The sequence below is a fragment of the Cebus imitator genome, unplaced genomic scaffold (assembly GCF_001604975.1).
Source record: "Cebus imitator isolate Cc_AM_T3 unplaced genomic scaffold, Cebus_imitator-1.0 Scaffold2, whole genome shotgun sequence".
In the NCBI taxonomy this organism is placed as follows: Eukaryota; Metazoa; Chordata; class Mammalia; order Primates; family Cebidae; genus Cebus; species Cebus imitator.
The window spans coordinates 12,172,769-12,192,601 of NW_016107317.1; the positions used below are offsets into that span (position 1 = coordinate 12,172,769).

The window sequence follows — 19,833 nt, forward strand, 5'->3', positions numbered from 1 at the left end:
TTTTTTCTGTCAGGCAGTCATTTTAATAGAAGATTATCCTTATTCTCAAGCTTGGTTTAGGATTTGTTAAGGTGGCTAGGAGAGCTAGAGTGGCTTCACTCCTAAGGCATGATCTTTATGGGAGTGAATTCTCTGGGTGTTCAGAGAGGTTGCTCCACTCTGGATGGTCATAATCCAGTGCCTCCCAGTAATTTGAGCCCTGGAATCCCTATTCAGTGTATAGCCCCAGGAGATGTTCACTGCCAGTCAACTAGAGTCTTGCACTGGACATGCACAGCTTAGCCATTGGCCATACTTAGGAAATTTATAGAGTTCTTGGGGAACCCTATGCAAGATTCGTAGAGCTCCTCTTCTACCCATTTTTCTTCTGCTTCTCTGTGGCTTAAAGTTTGAAAAGTGCTTCTAGGTAGAAAAAGTTCTTTCAAGGATCATAGCTATGTGATTGTTTTCCAATGCCTACAAATAGTTACTTTCCATATCTTGCCTAGCTTTACAGTTTTACATAGAGGAAGGCAATACGTCTGGGACAGGGAGCCTATGCTGTTCTTTTGTGTAGAAATATGTAAATAGGATTACTGGTCAATTATATTCTTGAAAGCATGTGATATTTAAGGATTTAATCTATAGAAAGTTGATTTACGTGATTTAGAAATAAAGCATGTGAAAAGGACCATGGGGTACACTTAAAGAAGCTCAATTACTTCTGGTAATCAGGGAAATTGGAGCAATTTGGAAATGCCATACCACATAGCCTGCCAATTTCTGTTCTCTTCTATCCATTGTATCTTTAACTAAAAGGTTTCTGAGATATAGCCCAGAGCACAAGGTGTGCATTGGTCTACTGAGTTTTAAACTGTTGAATTTTAATAAAATATGGTTTTCCTCAGTGGGTCATTATGGCAAACAAAAAAGAACACTATTTTCTGAATATTAAAAATACCAAATATAGGGGTCTACCTTCCATAGTGTTTTACAAAACAACTTGTTATCTACTCAAATTCAGCCGTGTAACTACCATAGGAAGACATTTTCAGCTTTTAAAAGACATCACTTCTCCATGTATTTGACCTATTTCCACCTTAGGAGAAAAGGAAAGAAAATGAATTGCAACATGTCCTATAGCACTTCTGATTTACTCATAGTACAATTTTTTTAAGCTGTAGACATGTAGCCAAAAATGGTTGAAACTTTTGTTGGTTAGGAAATACCTATGTTTCTTTGCTTACTCAGGATTTGTTAAGAACCAATCAATACAGCGTGTATTATGGCATTTTAAGAGAAAAAAGTGCCTTGCTTAGGAAAGTACAAATCAACTTCAAAGCAATACATATGCATTTTGTACCTACTCTCAGCCAGTGTGGAACTTAACTTTTTGGTTATAGTGGCCCTTTAGAAAGGGCCTTTAGTCAGTATATCTCAATTAAGTGTATTGTATAAATCTTTTTTAAAGGGAAAAAAGATTCCTCACATTATATATCTATACTTGAATTATTTATATTGTTAAATTACATAAATATAAAACAAAGTATAAATTCCTTGCACATTTACTTTAAATACAAGCAAATTTATAATTTAAATATTAATACAAACAAATCTGTAAATACAGATTAACAACATTAGTTTAATATAGTGAATGATGTGTTGGTGAAAACCTAAATTGTTGCTTACAATGTAAATATGGTGATGACTGCTAGGATACAGATTCTTTTTTTGTTTATTTATATGTAATTTAATTTTTTTCTTCAACTTTTAAGTTCTTGGATACATGTGCAGGATTTGTTATACAGGTAAACATGTGTGATGGTGGTTTGCTGCACGTGTCAACCCCTCACATAGGTATTGAGCCCAGCATCCATTAGCTCTTCTACCTGATGTTTTCCCTCCCCAACAACAGTTCCCAGTGTGTGTTGTTCCCTGCACTGTGTCCATGTGTTCTCATCATTTGGTTCCCACTTATAAGTGAGAACATGCGGTGCTTGGTTTTCTGTTCCTGGGTCAGTTTGCTGAGGATAATGGCTTCCAGTTCCATCCATGTCCCTGCAAATGACATGACCATGTTTCTTTTTATGGCTGCATAGTATTCCATGGTATATATGTGTCACATCTGTATCCAGTCTATCATTGATGGGCAGTTGGGTTGATCGCAGGTCTGCTATTGTGAATAGTGCTGCAATGAACATATCATGCATGTATCTTTATAGCAGAATGATTTATATTCCTTTGGATATATACCCAATAATAGGATTGCTGGGTCAAATGGTATTTCTAGGATAACATCTTTTAAAACCGATTCATGTACTGGTGGATTACTCAATTCTCCTACCACTTTGCTGTGAATACCGCAAAATCTTTCTTCCTATAGTGAAGTGATATATTAATAACTTGCCTGTCCCTTAGCTCAGAGTCATCATATATGAGTGTTATTTATCTGCATCTTTTTGCATTTGTCTGTGACAATTAAAATAGTATTGTTGGGATCAATGAAATTATAAACAAAAACACAAAGGCAGGCTCTGAAATTTCATGATAGTCCTCCATTGGAAGGTGATTTTTAAAAATATTCTAGTGTGTATTAATACTAATATCTTAAAAGATACTATCGTAACAAGTCATGAAGTACTACGATTTTTATAGGTCACCTACAGACTCTTAGGAATGCATTCATGCAAATACAGTTTAATAAACACTTTTGGAGAATGGATTTGAGAAGGCAACGATTGGATGTAGGGAGACCAGAAGACTGTTTCAACAGTCCAGAGGTGGGCTATTGAGAGTGGAAGTGGTGGAAAATGGAAAAGAGAGTCAATGGGTGGTGACTGATCACAAGTCCCAATATTTCAGTATATTTGAAACATTTTATTTGTCATTCAGTCATTTATTTCTTCATTTGTCCATTTGTCACTGAGGAGACCACCTTCTGTGATGATTACAAATCTGATTTTTGTTACCTGTCATTTTCTCTTAGGATTGTTGAATGAGATAAAAAAATGTAAAATCTTGGTACATAAATTCTCAGTAAATGGAGGCTATTACTAATCTACTCACATTTATTGTTTTAAATTATGTCTGGAAATGGGCTAAATTGGAGTAGATAAATCTTGAGTACTGTCTTCAAGGAACTCACAGTGTAGTAAGAGAAATTGACATGAAATCGAGTAAATAACTTGCAATACAGTAAGCTTGTGGAGACAGCACTCAATATACTGACACTCTGAGGAATAAATCACCAACTCTATCAACTTGTTGGAGTCTTTAGGACTGCCTCCTCAATCAAGCAAGGTGTTTGATTGAGCTGGAACTTGGAAAGCATTTAGGTGCTAGTTTGACAGGCCAATGAGCTATGGGAGGACATTGCAGGCAGAAGGACAGCATCTGCAAAAATATGGGGAGTTCAAGAACTTGATGCGTTTGGAGGCTTGCAAGTAGTTTGGTGTAGGCAGAATGCAGCATGCTTGTGGGAGAGTGGCCCGGGATGAGGTCGAAAGGGTAGTAACAATTAGATAACACTGAATTCTGAGAATTAGAATGGAAACCTGACCTGAGGCATCTATCTCACAAGTTGTGACAATGGTCATGGGAAGAACTGAGAAAGCCTGGGTGAAGCAGTGTAACCAAGCTCAACTGATAGAAAAGCAATCCAAAATGGTTCCCAGATGGTAGTAAACAGTGTTATCATGGGTGTGAAGAACAGCATTCTTATGGTCTTTTTCAGTGGAGTCATTACAAAAACTTTATGATCGTAGCCTTGACAGCAAACTTGAAGGAACGATAGTCCTCAAGCGAATACTTCACTAAGTTGTTCTAGAAATTAGAAAAAAATTCTAATAGCAGAAAAAAAATCTTGGAATTAGATAATTACATCACATTTCGTATTAGTAATTCTGCATAAAACTGAGAGTCCTTTTTGGAAAGCATTTTTGTTATTATTCTTAGGATAGTGCAGAATTTTCCTGGCTTTATATACAAATGCACATATTCTTAATTAATATTAATGAAGAGAAATCTTATGGATATTTAAACCATTGATCTGGGTCATTGTTACAAATAATTCTTTTTTAATGAATTCTATTGCATTTGTATATACCGGTCATTTTTGTTTCTTCCAATACAGTTTTGTTTTTATTTATCACCATTATTATAAGCAGCATGAAGATATAAATGTAGACTGATTTCTTTCTATAATGACTATAATGCCTTAATTTTCTTTATAATTTTTGGTTGGGGTTTCCAAGGTTACCACGGGGCACATAAATATTCTGTAGAAGCATAATTAGTACAGTGGTATATAACAGTTCTTCACAGATAGTATAAAGGAATGAGAGAATTTTACAAAGATCATATGAGAACAGGAATGGTGTAATATAAATTCACCCATGTGGCACAGATTGAAGTGTGTGTGGGGAGGTGTGGGAGATGCACAAAATTAAACCCCCTCATTACACCCTGTAAATTGCCATGTTGCAGTCATCAGGTCCTCCTCCTTCTCAGATGCTGAAGCTAGGCTTCTAGACCAGCAGAAGAAAATGTCGTAGTTCAATGTATTCTCACTTAGCTGATGAACTCACAGTTGTGGCTATGAAAAGCTGATAGTCTGCATGATAAAATGACTGTTTATATCCATTTATATTAGAGAAGTGTTCTACTTTTCCCATGACTTTTCTGTACTCATAATAAAAATGCCAGTATTCTAGTTTTGCTAGAAGAGCAGTAGACATGTCTAGTTACCTGGCATTGAGGGCTTGGCTATTTATTTATCTATGTTGTACTAACACACTAATTTGAATAAAAATTATCAAAATGTGTATGTGCTTCTCTACATGTGTGAGAGAAATGTTAATCCAGCATTCATTATGTTTCAAGCACTGTTCTAAGTGGTTTATACATTTTAGCCCTATGACCCTATGTTCTATTGTTATTATTCCCATTTTATAGATGGGAACCAAAATAACCAGGGTCCAGAGAGGTTAATTTGTTTAAACTAGAAAATGATGGAACTGGCATCAAAATTTAGTATATACTGACTCTAGAGTGTACACAATTATTAAAAAAATGCTTATTTCAAATGTAGGTACATTTGTGTGGCAAAGTATTGATACATTTTGTATATTACCTAAGTAATTAATATTGACATTATTACTCATCTTTCAAAGCATCCTCTGTTGACGTAATTTCAGACACTGTTTTGTGCACTGGGGAACACCACAATACCAAATTTTGTTGCTGTATTTCTCAGTGGGGTTTATTACCTTTAATAATGGGCATTTTCATGAGGCATCTTCTAAATACTAAGAGACAGGTGGGATTTGAAATTAAACCCCCTGGACTTCCGTTTGTAGATAAATTTTAAAAGTGAGAGAGGTTAACTCTATGGATTGTGGTTTGTTGATGTTATTAGAGTCCATTCTTCCATGAAGTGCATTGGCAACATTACAATCAATTAATCCCCCGTGTGGGTTTCACAAAGACCATGTCTCATATTTTTAGAAAGCTATTGTCCGGTGATTTGTATTTCTACTTTAAGATGATTTTAGAGTATTATACTAAACAATATAAGTCTTTAATGCCACAAAGAAATCAGAATTGATTTAATGTAGAAATTAAAGCTATTTTTTTAGTTCAGTAAGGTACATTGCTATTACCAAAAATGGGACAGAAGAGTCAAGGCCTTAGCTATCAGAAAACCAAAATGTAGTTCTGAGTCCTGCAAAAGTATTTGGAAAAGGATCTGGCAGTTATGAATCAACTTAAGAAAAAAAACTTTCCTTGAATTATTCTTCTAGATGAGATTATATAGGAATCATGCAGCATGGTGCCTGGCTTATAGTAAGTTGTCACTAAGTGCTAGCTGTCATACATTCATTTGGCAGCTGTAGCATGTAAGAGCGGTCTCTGAAGTAGACTACCTGAGCTCCAGTCCTAGTTCTACCACTTATCAGCTGGAAACTTAAGCGGTGGTTATCAATGGGGAGCAGTTTTGTCCCCCAGGGAATGTTTAGCATTGTCTGGAGACATTTTAGATCTCCACGATTAGGGATGGGGTTCCACGGGAGGGCATGGATGCTGCTAAACCTCACGTGATATTCAGAGAAACTCCCCACAACAAAGAATTATGCATAATCTCTATAATTATGTGAATATTGCAGAGATTTGGGAACTCTGACGTAGAACAAATAAATTACTCTTTCTGCAAAATAAGGACACTAATAGTACCAACGCAGTAAACTCAAAGCACTTAGGAAAGTGCCTCACATAGTAAGCAGTCAGTAAATGGTAGCTCTTGTTATTCATTCAACAAATATTGGTAGAATGCTCACTATGTGCCAGGCACTCTCCTAGATATTAGGTATCCAGTGGATGCCAAATAGGCCTGGCCCCTACCCTTGAACAGTTTGCTGTTTATGACTATAGGGGTTGCCATGGGGTGACATCTGCTTCCTACGGACAGCACCATCTGTTACTGTTAGGGCTACCTCATGTTCCCTATGCCCCCTTCTTCTCAAAATACAATGCTCCTTCTTCATCTCGTTTTAAAATCTCTCTTCTAGACCTAGAAGAATCTATAGTTATATTTCAAAAGAACATAATTAGTGCCAGATTTCCCCAAACACTCATCTAAACTTCAGCATCATAGACTCCTGACTGATCTATGTGCAGATATTGCTAATATCTCCAAGCTACTTTGAATTTGAGGAGGTTTCCTTCATGCCAGTGGCTTTCCAGTTAGAGATTTTTTTTTGCCTCAGGACTTTCTCTCTTTCTTCCTCTGACTGTGGACATCCTAGTTTTTCTCACTTAGGGCTGGGATCCCTGAGTTTCTTCTATAGCCTCTTCCACTTATTCCTTCAGAACTTCAGGCTCCTGTTCTTGCTAATATAGCCTAATATGGCCCAAGGAGAGAAAGTCTCTGTTTCTTTTACAGGTGCTTTTTATTGAGGAAACATTCTTGGGGTTCTAAGTGAGAAGTTTGAGTGTGGTTTCACCTGGAGGCCAAGCTGTAAATGGTGGCCTGTGTCAGCAATTCTAGGCTTGGATAACTGAGGCCCTGTGGGCCAACCATTCCCAGCTCCCAAGCCAGTTCTGACAAGGACAGAGAATAGTTTGGGATCTCACCCGCCTAGTGTGGGAATAGAATTGGAATTCACTGTGCTAATGACTGGTTCCTGGTGTTCCTAAGAAAAGCCCGTGCTGTTATATGCTGACTGAGTCATCGTTTTTCTGTGTGTTCCAATCTGTTGGCCCAGTTCTTCTGCTTTAGTTTCCTCTCAGCCCTGCAATTCTCTGAGTAACACAGTGTCTCTGAAAAGGCTGATCACAAAACTATGATCTGTTCTTAACCACCTGTCTAGACTCCTTCCACCCCACTCCCCGCATACCTTATGCCCTAGCAGTGTGTAAAATACTGGTAGGTTTTTTAAAACATGACAAATATGCCATGTTTTGTTTTCTTGCATACTTTGTACATATTCTTCCTCTGCTTGGATTTTCCAACTCGAGCAGGTCTAAGTTCACCTTTATTTTCTTTCACTATTAGACACGGTACGTCTGGCTTTCTTTGTCAGTATCTAGCTTACAGCTTGTTCAGTTACCTCATCCCTCTATCTTGGCTTCCAGACTTCTCTGCCCACCAAGGTGTCAGGTTTTGCCAAGTTTACCCTATTGTATTAATGAAACCAGGATCTACTGAATTGAAATCAGTCACAGCATGATCTAGTAGACTGAATCTTCAGAGGGCCTAACCATTATATACAATATTGACTCTGTGTAAAAATTAGGCCAAGATCCCAAAAATGGATCAACCAATGATATTTTAGAACACAGCCACATGTATGAGTTGTAGATTGACCACAGTAAGAATGCATGTGTTTTTGTATGTATATGTGCAAATATAACCACAAATGTATATATACACATATTTATAAATTGCATTTATATCTTTACTATATTTATTTATATTTTATGAAACAAAAGAAAAGAGTGACATAAATGCTACAAATAAGAGATCAGTAAGAAAAAATTAGAGCATGTGTTTAGTGAATGAAAGATTGTACAGATATGAGAAAGAAGGAATGAAAATGAGGGAATATGTGATTGAGTCATTGGATGTTAGTGTTTAAATAGGAAATATATTATTGATGTTTGGGCCTAATTTCCGGAAATGATTATATCTTTTACATGTCTGTATGTAATTCAGAAATATGTCTATCTAAGTGTGGTATTGAGTATAAATGCCCATTTTATCATCCAAATGCCAGAAAGATAACAATTTTATGGAAGTGAAATATAAACCAAAGGAGAAGAAATACATAACTTAGACTAGCATTCAAATCAGAAATGCTGGGATGGAAGAAAGCAGCTTGTTTTAAACTCCACTCTGATATTTTCATTTCAATAGGATTTTAAATCCTAACAACTTTTCTAGCCTGGACTAATGAGATAGTTGGACCTGGTAATTAGTATGGACTGTGCCTCCCAGGACCTCCCATAAACCTTTGTACAGCATAAATTGTGTTTGTGTGTGAGATTATCAGGTATTGCCTAGAGCTGTGCAGCGAGTCCAGGGTTGTAAACCTTGCTTCAGTGGAGAAATAGGAGGGGAGGGGACTAAGTTATTCTTACACAGCAAGGTAGGCACATTGTTTTGTCTTCCAAGCCTTGGAAAAGAAAATTAATTGAACTTCATTCTACAGATATTTATTGAGCCCTTCTATCTGTCTTGAGTTATAATTGCTGATAGTTATTGGCGTAGAAGAGAGGTATAATATACAATTTTGCCCTTAAGGAGGTTAAAATCAGTCTTTCTGAGGATGTAAGACTGGCATATAAAGCAATTAGACAAGAAACAGAGAAAACTTAAGGCAGCACAAAGTACTACACTGAAAAATAATGAACATGTGTAGTAAAGCTATCAGCTGTGGACTGTCATGAAACGGAGAGAACTGTCAAGAAGATGGGATATGAGATGCTAAATTCTGATGGCAGTATAAATCCAGGATGATTTTGATGCCCAGTTCTCTGTTTTAGAGCCTAAAATATAGTGAGAAATGATCTATAGACCACTTTGTAGAACACCCAGGTTTTTTTTGAATTTTAAAAGTGGAATGTTACAAAACAAAACAAAAAGCAAGAGCATTTATTTGTTAAGTGTTCTGAATGTTCTATGTAGGTCAACTCACAACTACCCCCAAAACTGGTGGAGGAATTGAGAAAAAGTAAGTGTGATGCTTACATTTAGCTCTGGAATATGTTTCTGGCCATTCAATTAGTAATTATTTTTTCTGATAACCTAGAAATTTATAACATTGGTAAGAAAATACTCAAACCACACTGTTACCTTTGTACCTGTCAGAAATTTAGGTCTTCTGTTATTCCTTTTTCTAGGGAGTTGTTAATCTTAGAATGCTAGAAAGGACTACATAGAGCTACAGTCCTCTTCATAGAGCTACAGTCCTCATGCAGACCTACCAGTTAATATCTTCCAAGGGGAAGCGAGAGTCTTTTGGTGTTAATATGTAACAATATAAAACACTGTTTGTAAACGTTTTGGTATATGTTCTAGTTTAGTTCATTGTGGTTGTTATCTACTTCACCTTTTAAATTATGTTATTAAAATAGGTGGCAATGCCAAGAAATGTTGAGGGCAAAGCAAATCCGTAACTTTTACTTAGTTGCTTGGGCAGACAATGTACTCTTTATTATGAAAGGCATGGAAGTAGGTGCCAAAGTCATCAATGAACAAGACAGTCAGCTGTATTTATTGATTGTTTTCTGCATGCAGATCACTGTGCTAAAAAGGAGAATTACAAAACTGATCCCTACACTTGGAAGGCATATCACACAATGAGAGAAGAAAGAATATACATCAAAATATGCATGTCAACACCAGTGATGAAAACTAGTAAATAGACATTTTCACTTCCTGTCTTTTCTGCTTTCATGACATCTAGAACTTTCTTTAACTAAGCCTCTTATCACACTGTTTTGGTCTTCCATTTTAGACATAGACAACTAAAGACATAAAATAATTTCTCTTTATTCAGGGAAATTATATCTATATTTGTTGATTCCAGGGGTTGGTTAAAACTGTGGCCCAAAAGGCCAATTTTGGGACTAATTTTTATATGGCCCCTTGAGCTAAGACTGGTTTTTACATTTTTAAAGGGTTGTAAAAAAGAAAACAAAGCCATATGGAACAGAGTTGTATGTGACCTGAGAAGACTAAAATTTTAACTCTTTGTCCTTATGCAGAAAAAATTTATTGACTTAGTTTTAAAGAATGAGACCCACAGGGAATATTAGAACAAGTCATAGGAAACTTGGGGAGATGGATTACTTAGGGAATAGGCTAAGTTTCTGTAACAAAGAGACCTAAAATGCAATGTTCAAATAAGAAAGAAGATTATTTCTCTCTTTTCTAACAATATAGAGGTAGGCAGGTGGTTCAGGGCTGATGGGCAGTGCGGCCACCTGAAATTTATTCAAGGATACAGGTTTTGTCAGTCTTCTGACTCCATACTCCCTTTGTCCTCATTGAGGACATTCCAGTCTGAAGGAAAAGAAGAGCTGGGGACAATTTCAGGACATAAGCATAGGCAAGGAATTCATGACTAAAACACCAAAAGCATTGTCAATAAAAGTCAAAATAGACTAACAGGATCTAATTAAACTCCAGAGCTTCTGTACAGCAAAAGAAACTCTCATTAGAGTGAACGGGTAACCAACAGAATGGGAAAATTTTTTTGCAATCTACCCATCTGACAAAGGGCTAATATCCAAAATCTACAAAGAACTAAAACAGATTTACAAGAAAAAAAACAAACAAACCCATTCAAAAGTGGGTGAAGGACATGAACAGACACTTCAAAGGGCCAACAAACATATGAAAATGCACATCATCACTGGTCATTAGAGAAATGCAAATCAAAACCACATTGAGATACCATCTCATGCCAGTTAGAATGGTGATCATTAAAAAATCCGGAGACAACAGATGCTGGAGAGGATGTGGAGAAATAGGAACACTATTACACTGTTGGTGGGAGTGTAAATTAGTTCAACCATTGTGGAAGACAGTGTGGCGATTCCTCAAGGACCTAGAAATAGAAATTCCATTTGACCCAGCAATCCCATTACTGGGTATATAGCCAAAGGATTATAAATCATTCTATTATAAAGATACATGCACACGAATGTTCATTGTGGCACTGTTTACAATAGCAAAGACCTGGAACCAACCCAAATGCCCACCGATGATAGACTGGATAAGGAAAATGTGGCACATATACACCATGGAATACTATGCAGCCATAAAAAATGGTTAGTTTGTGTCCTTTGTAGGGACATGGATGAATCTGGAAACCATCATTCTCAGCAAACTGACACAAGAGCAGAAAATCAAACACTGCATGTTCTCACTCATAGACAGGTGTTGAACAATGAGAACATATGGACACAGGGAGGGGAGCATCACACACTAGAGTCTGTTGGGGGGGACTAGGAGAGGGACAGCAGGGGGTAGGGAGGTTGGGGAAGGATAACATGGGAAGAAATGCCAGATATAGGTGACGGGGGTTAGAGGTAGCAAACCACATTGCCATGTATGTACCTATGCAACAGTCTTGCATGATCCTCACATGTACCCCAGAACCTAAAGTACAATAATATAAATACAGCACCATACCAAAAAAATTTATACAAAAATATTTTATGGAATCAGTTTCCTTTTTAATAATAAAATAGGGATTGTAACACCTATCACTTAACATCCAGTGGCCAGGATTTATGTCACCTGTTCACTTTAGCTGAAAAGGATACAGGGGAATGCAGTTTCTAGCTGGGAAACCATGTGTGCCCTGATACAAATAGAGAGTTTTATGACTTAGAAGAGAAAGAGAGGTATTGCTATCGGAGGACAATTAGCAATCTGCCACAGAGAGGTAAACAATTCATGGTACTGGATTATTCCTGATGTTTACTGCAGAATTCTCAACATGGTCATTTTGTAATATATGCTGAACATTTATGATATATTCAGTATATATTTGTTGAACTCATTAAAGTGAGCAGAAAACTGGAGGCAATACTTAGTTTAGCAATGGTCACTTAGGGGGAAATCTGTTATTGAAATGGGAAAGACACAAGCATTGTGTCAGATGTGAGGCTCCTGGGAATTGTTAAATTAGCACTAGAGATTGTAGAGCTCCCAGTAAGGTGAAGTACAGAGATTAGACTGTAAGTGAATCTTCTGTACTTTATGCAGGGGCAGTATTAGTATTTAAACAGTGAGTTTAATTTAGAGAAAACTCACAATGGTGGGAAAAACTTCAAGAGGGTGGTAAAATGGGGCTGGTGGTGGGTTTTGAGGATAAGTGGGATTTGGGTGTGGTATCTAATGTGTTAAAGGGGCAAGCCCAGTCCCCCCCACCCCACAGATTAAAGTCATGCAGGCAGCATTTGTTAGATCTAGAATTCTGACACTTTTTAAGCAAAATTCATGAATTCCTGAGGGACGGCAGAGAGAGAGGGAGAGAGAATGAGATTTGGCAAGATGCTGACAGAACATCAAAGCCTCAACCAAGCAGATGGGTATGCAGGGCAGAGTGTAGCGTTCCAGGCTGGGAATCTGAAGCAGAAGCTCAACTTTGTAGACTGGGCCAACATGGGGATGGGAAATGATTTATTTTAGAGGCTGCACAAATTCCCAGAGCTCTTTTTTTGTAAAATCTCTGAGCAGCAAGATTTCTGATTTTCTGGCATCATGATCATAACAGGCTCAGAAACCAGGAGGTGGCAGATTTGGGCCCTGGGGAAACAGGGACAGGGACTGACATGAAGGCTGGTGTCTGAAACTCTGGTTTGAAAAGTTGATTACAATGTGCCCATGCCCGGTGGTACTTTATAATGCTGTTTTCTTTCTTGCAGTGAAAATACTCATAGGAAAAAATGTAGCTCAATTTCGATAGGGTGATTAATTATGATAACAGATATTTTGGTGTCTTGTTATTCTGAAGTAATTTGATTATTATAATTAAAGAAGGATAAAAACAGAACAAACTCCCAAAATTGATGTTTCAGGTCAAATAAGCCTATTAGGTAGAAGATGAAATTGTGCATTTCTGTACTTCAGCTCTGCATAATTGATGGGACACTATGTACTATTTCTTTGGCTATTCAGCAAAGATTCTGTTAGAAGCTGCTTGTGGAGTCTAAGGTGGTACAATTCATAACCTTCACATTTTATAGAGGTAAAAATACTTTATACATCATTATTTTTTATTCCTTCTAATTAATAGCTATGAATAAAATGTTAAGGATATATAATAGAAATCTCACCATTATCTTGTTTTCTTCTTTTTATGCTAATCATTTTACTAGAGCCATGTCAAAACAGTAACACATATGTGGTTAGAAAAATAACCAGGTTTTTGAAAGAAATTTTTTTCCTCATAGGGACTATATTAATGTTTGATCAGATCTCAAAAAAAAAAAAGGGAAAGCTTGTGATTCAGTTTTTACTTTGGAAACATTAACTTACAAATATTTTATAGGTGATGGGGGGGATGAAGGCAGCAAACCACCTTGCCATATGTGTACCTATGCAACAATCCTGCATGATCTGCACATGCACCGCAGAACCTAAAGTACAATAATAAAAAAAAGAAATTGTATGATATCGAAAAGTTTTATATATATATATATATATATATATATATATATATATATATAAACTTACAAACATTTCTCTTTTGCACTTATAATTACTACCTTAATAGATGAACACTGCAAATAGTAAGTATATGTGTGTTTAAGAAATAACCAGGTACTATCTATGGGATAATTTAAGAATGAGAAAAATTACCTAATTATTAAATATATAAACTTTCATGCTAAGGTGAGTAATTTGCTAATTTAAGCTCTACCTCATACACTAATAACTGGTATTAGTATACAAAAGTACGGTTGAAACTTTTCATGTACTCTTAAGGATAAGACCAGTGAAAGCTCAAGTTTTTTCTTTAAAGAAATTCAAACATTTTGTTTATTAAAGTTTTAGTAGCTTTAGTCAAGAAATAGACTTTAGTTAAGGCAGACACATGTTCTATAATTATGATGCTTCATGAATTTAATGATTCTTAGGAATTTAAATCATGGGTTTCCGATATTAGCTGACAGATTGCACAGGGATTCAGTTTGCATTCAATCTGATATAACATTTTGAATTGGTTTAAATAAAAGTCTGGTAAATTACTGACTCTTAAATCTGCTACATATGTAAAAGGATGTTGTTGAGAATGCTATTTGTAAGTATTGAGGCAGGATCAACAGTGGAAGGCAACCAGGTTATTAAAGTTATGAATGACAGCATCATCATCATCATCTTCATTGTCATCATCAGTTATGATTATTTTCATTTGCTTATTGTTTCTACCTTATATTTTTTGAATATTTTATTTATTTTTGAACAGTATTGCAGTTAGAGGAACAGCTGATAAAGAGAAAGGCTGTTTGGACTGGTTTACCCACTCAGTTTTGCTGATATCGAAACAGCTGGTAACTCAGCTGAAGAGGTTCTGAGGGACTGCTTCACACTAGCCAAAAGTATTAATCTGATTATAAACTCAAGTGCCAATTTTAATTTTAATCTATAATGAAAATTACAGCAATGAACGAAACCAGAATACTTATTGTAGTTGATCACTACTACTCTTTCTGAAAGAAAATTCACTCTATAAGCCAAATTATTATCAGAAGTTTGATTGCTAGCATGGAATGGAAACAAATGAATTAGAATGTTCTTCAGAACTTATGTTATATTTGTTATATATAAATTTTAGTACTTTAATTTTAAGCACCAAATTGTAGAGACATTTTGTTATTTGTAGCCCCCCCCACCATATCCTGACTTTTATTAATGAAAATTCCAACATGCATTTCCAACTGTTTGTTTAAGGTCAACCATTATAGTTGTTGGTTACAAAAATAGAACATGCTATTTGTTTTTGTTTGTTTGATTAGTTGATTAATGCTTATACTTCTGATTTCTGATTATATTAATGTATGTATAGTTTTAGGTGGTTGAATATTCACAACATTAAGCCAACACACATTTTCTTAATGATACATGAAAAAATGTATATGTTTATTATGCATTGAATCAAATTACAATTAGCTGTAGATTCAAAAGAATTATTTGCAGTTGTTTGGGGGTTTAATTGAAGTAAGAAGGTAGAAGGGGAATTTCCAAGTTGCTTTTTTACAAGTATGTTTTTGTTCTCTCCTAAACCAGTAATGTAAAGGGCACATAAATTTGTTAAGGGAGAGGAAGTGGCATCATTAAATGTGGGTTTATGCACAGAATGAGAGAAAATATTTGCAAACTATCCATCTGATGGGATTAATAACCAGAATATATAATGAGCTCAAGCAACTCTGTAGGAAAAATATTTAATAACTTGGTTAAAAAATGGGCAAATGATCTGAATAGACATTTCTCAAAGAAGGCATACAAATGGCAAACAGCTATATGAAAAAGTGCTTAACATCATTGATCATCAGAGAACTGCAAATCAAAACTAACATGAGATACCATGTCAACCCAGTTAAAATGGCTTTTATCCAAAAGACAGACGACAACAAATGTTAAAGAGGATTTGGAGAAAAGGGAACCCTCGTATACTGTTAGTGAGAATGCAAATTACTACAACCACTATGGAGAACAGTTTGGAGATTCCTCAGAAAACTAAAATTAGACCTACCATAACGTCTAGCAATGTCATTCCTAGGTATATACCCAAAGGAAAGGAAGTCAATATATCAAAGAAAGATCTGCACACCCATGTTTATTGCAGCACCATTCATAATAACCAAGATTTGAAAGTAGCCAGTGTCCACTAAGAGATAAATAGATAACTAAAATATGGCACTTATATACAATGAGTACAATTCAGCCATAAGAAGAAGAAGATCCAGTTACCTGCAACAGCATGGATAGAACTGGAGGTATTTATGTTAATTGAAATAGGTAAGACATAGACAGACTTCTCAGCTTCTCATTCATTTGTGGGAGCTAAAAATTAAAATAATAGAGTAGAAGGATGGTTACCAGAAGCTGGGAAGGGTAGTTGGGTAGGGGCCAGTGATGGGAGGGAATTGGGGATGGTTAATGGGTGCAAAAAAACAGAAGACCTAGAATTTGCTAGCACAACAGGGCGACTATAGTAAAAAAATAATTTAATTGTACATTTAAAAATAACTAAAAATATAATTGGGTTGTTTATAACACAAAGAGTAAGTGCTTGAGGTGATGGTACCCCATTTACTGATATGATTACCTTGGTATCATTGCATACTTGTATCAAAATATCTCATGTAACCCACAAATATATATACTTACCTTGGACCCACAAAAGTTTAAAAAAAGTTACAAAATTGTGAGTTTGTGGATTACTCATACATTTCACTCAGTAACTTTTAAGCAGAATTATTTTAAAATTGTCTTTGATAAAAGCTTTCTGTTTTGCAATTTAGTGCAGTTTACTCTCTCTAGTTTAGGTTAGAGTATATAGAAGAGAGATTGTATGGTATAAATAATTTCCTATATTTGAAAAGCCTAACTGACCCTAAGATCAAGTGTAATTTATTTATCTTCAGAATATACTTTTATAATGATTAATTTAAAATGAGGGTTTATCTGCCCCTGGAATGTGTATCACTGTAGTGTTGGTAGAACACTGTAGTGTAAAATAGGAAGCACACTGGCCTGGGTTAGGATCCTGGCTCTGCCACTTGAATTTGGTGGATTCATTCCTATATACTGCTGTAATTGCTTTTGTAAGTTCATAGAAACAAGCTCTGATTTTGAGCCACTTTTGCTGAAGACCCAAGTGTCTTGGCTTCTCTGTGCTTCCATTTTCTCTTCAGAAATTTCTATTATTATAGAGCTAACAATCCTATTTATTCAAAATTGTTATGAGGCTTAAATGAGATTGTTCATGCTTAAAGACTTTGGAAACTTTGTATATAGTGTTAATAAAATTTTAATGGCTTTTAAAATTGTTACCATTTTGTCTTATAAGTTTGCGCTATAAAAGCATGAGCATGTTGAAGGAAGAATAAGAGCAATGGACAGTAACTATAATGATAGTTTTAGCTTACTATATTTCTAACCTGAATTTAGAAGACATTTGATAGTTAAATACTGAAAAAAAAAGGTAACCTGGTACGTTTTGGAACATTTCTAGTCAACCATTCTATGCCTGAAATTAGACAGTTTCTATAATAGAATTTATACGTTATATTTGTATTAGTCTGGTTATACGGGAGAAAATCAATTCAGGTTTCTACATACTGCAGTGGGCAGAAACTCATTTAATTCATGATGGCAGTTGTAGTGATACTTTTTAATCGCAAAAAGAGGAAAGTGATGCTTACCTATTTGTTATTGGAATATGGACAACTTTCTTATCCTTACATACAAAAATATTTAAAGGGTTTGCTTACACTGACAATGAAATATCTCAAAAAGAAATGAATAAAACAATATGATTTATAATAGCCATGAAAATACTTAGGTGTAAATTAAATCAAGGAAGTAAAAGACCTTTACAATGAAAACTGTAAAATACTGGTGAAAGAAATTGAAAAAGATGCAAATAAGCGGAAAGATACCCTGTGTTCATGGATAGGAAGAATTAATGTTATTAAAATATACATGCTACCCAAAGTTATGTGCAGAGTCAATGCAATTACTATTAAAATTTCAATGACATTTTTTTCCACAGAAATATAAAAGACAATCCTAAAATTTATATCAAACTACAAAATACCACAAATAGCCAAAGTAATCTTGAGCAAAAATAACAAAGCTGGAGGCATTACACTACCCAACTTTAATATATTACACTACAAAACTGTAGAAAACAGCATGATACTGGCATAAAAACAGACATATAGACCAATGAAACAGCATAGTTATAGCCCAGAAATAAATCCATGCATTTCTAGTGGATTGATTTTCAACAAAAGTGACAACACACAAGGGGGAAAGGACAGTCTCTTCAATAAATGGTATTAGGAAATCTGGATATTCACATAAGAATGAAACTAGACACTTATCTCACACCATATACAAACATAAACTCCAAATGGATTAAAGACTTAACTGTAGGACTACTGGAAGAAAACAGGGAAAAACTTCTTGACATAGGTCTAGGCAATACATTTTTGGGATATGACACCAAAAGTACAGACAACAAAGGCAAAGAAGCAAATGAGATTGCACAAAACTAAAATGTTTCTGAACTAAAATGGAAACAATCAACAGTGAGAAAAAACAATGTACAGAATGGAAGAAAATATTTGTAAACTGTACATCTACCAAGGGGTCCATATCCAAAATTTATAAGAAATTCATGCAACTCAATAGCGAGAAAACAAATAGCCTGATTAAAAAATGGGCAAAGAACCTAAATAAAATTTCTCAAAAGAAGTCATACAAATAGTCAACAAGTATGTGAAAAAATAGTCAACATCACTGATCATCAGGGAAATGCATGTTTTAAAAATTGAGATATTACCTCACCCTGTTAAAATGACTATTATCAAAAAGACCAAGGATAACAAGTGTTGGCAAGGATGAGGAGAAAAGGGAACCCTTGTGCACTGTTGGTTTGAATGTAAAATTGGTACAGATATTATGGAAAATAGTATAGGAGTTTCTTATCAAATAAAAAATAGAGGTACTATACGACCCAGATATTTCACTTCTGGGTATGTATCTAAAGGAAATGAGATCAGTATCTTGAAGAGATATTTGTACACCCATGTTCATAGCAGCATTATTCACAGTACCCACACTATGGAAATAAGCTAAATGTCCATCACTGGATGAATGAATAAAGAAATGTTAGTATATACAGACAATGGAATACCATTCAGCCTTACAAAAAGAAATAAATCATCTTTTGCAGCAACATGGATAAACTGGAGGACATACTGCTCAGTGAAATAAGGCAGGTACGGAGAGATGAATACTGTATAATCTCAGTGTACATGGAATCTAAAAACGTTGAATTCATAGAAGCAGAGAGTAAGATGGTGATTGCTAGGGGCTAGGAGATCGGGAAAATGGGGAGATATTAGTGAAAGAGTATGAAGTTTCATTTATCCAGATGATAAGTTCTGGAGATCTAATGAACAGTGTGTGGTGACTATAGTTATTAATGCTGTATTGTGTACTTGAAATTTAAATGTTCTCACCATACATTAAAAAAATGCCAACTATGTGAGGTAATGGGTATGTGAGGAAAGCTTGAAGGTAGCAATCATTTCACAATAGATATAGATGTCAAAACATAACATTGTATACTTTAAATATATACAATTTTAATCTGTCAATCGCATCCCAATAAGGAGAAATTTGGCCACCAGTAAACACTCATGTTTGCTACCATATGCATAATAGCATTAAGTACAGCCTATTTTAGAAATAAATAAGTCAGACACTCTCTCTCACTCTCTCTCTCTCTCTGTCTCCCTCTCCCTCTCCCGACCACCTTTCTTCATTAACTATGTATGTACATAGGGAATATCTAGCACATTGTCTAAATTCCTAGAAATTTTTGCTAATAGCCACATATGAACTCATCACTCCATTCTGGTAGTCCCATGACTAAAAATGAATATTTTGATGTAATTTCTTCTGAGCTACTTCATTATTTATTAATAATTCCTTTAAACGGCTACAAGTTGTTTTCTTAGTGGGATTTTTAGGCTCTATGCACAAGAAAACTGGAAAACATGGAAATACATTTTAGGTTGAAACTCAAGCAGTCTTCC

General features: G+C 35.4%; 1 protein-coding gene across 1 annotated transcript in view; it reads left to right on the top strand.

Moving 5' to 3' along the window:
* The window catches only part of NELL2 (neural EGFL like 2), a 371,569-nt gene that overhangs the window by 35,781 nt on the left and 315,955 nt on the right, over positions 1-19,833 (top strand). The gene's annotated exons all lie outside the window — the stretch shown is intronic.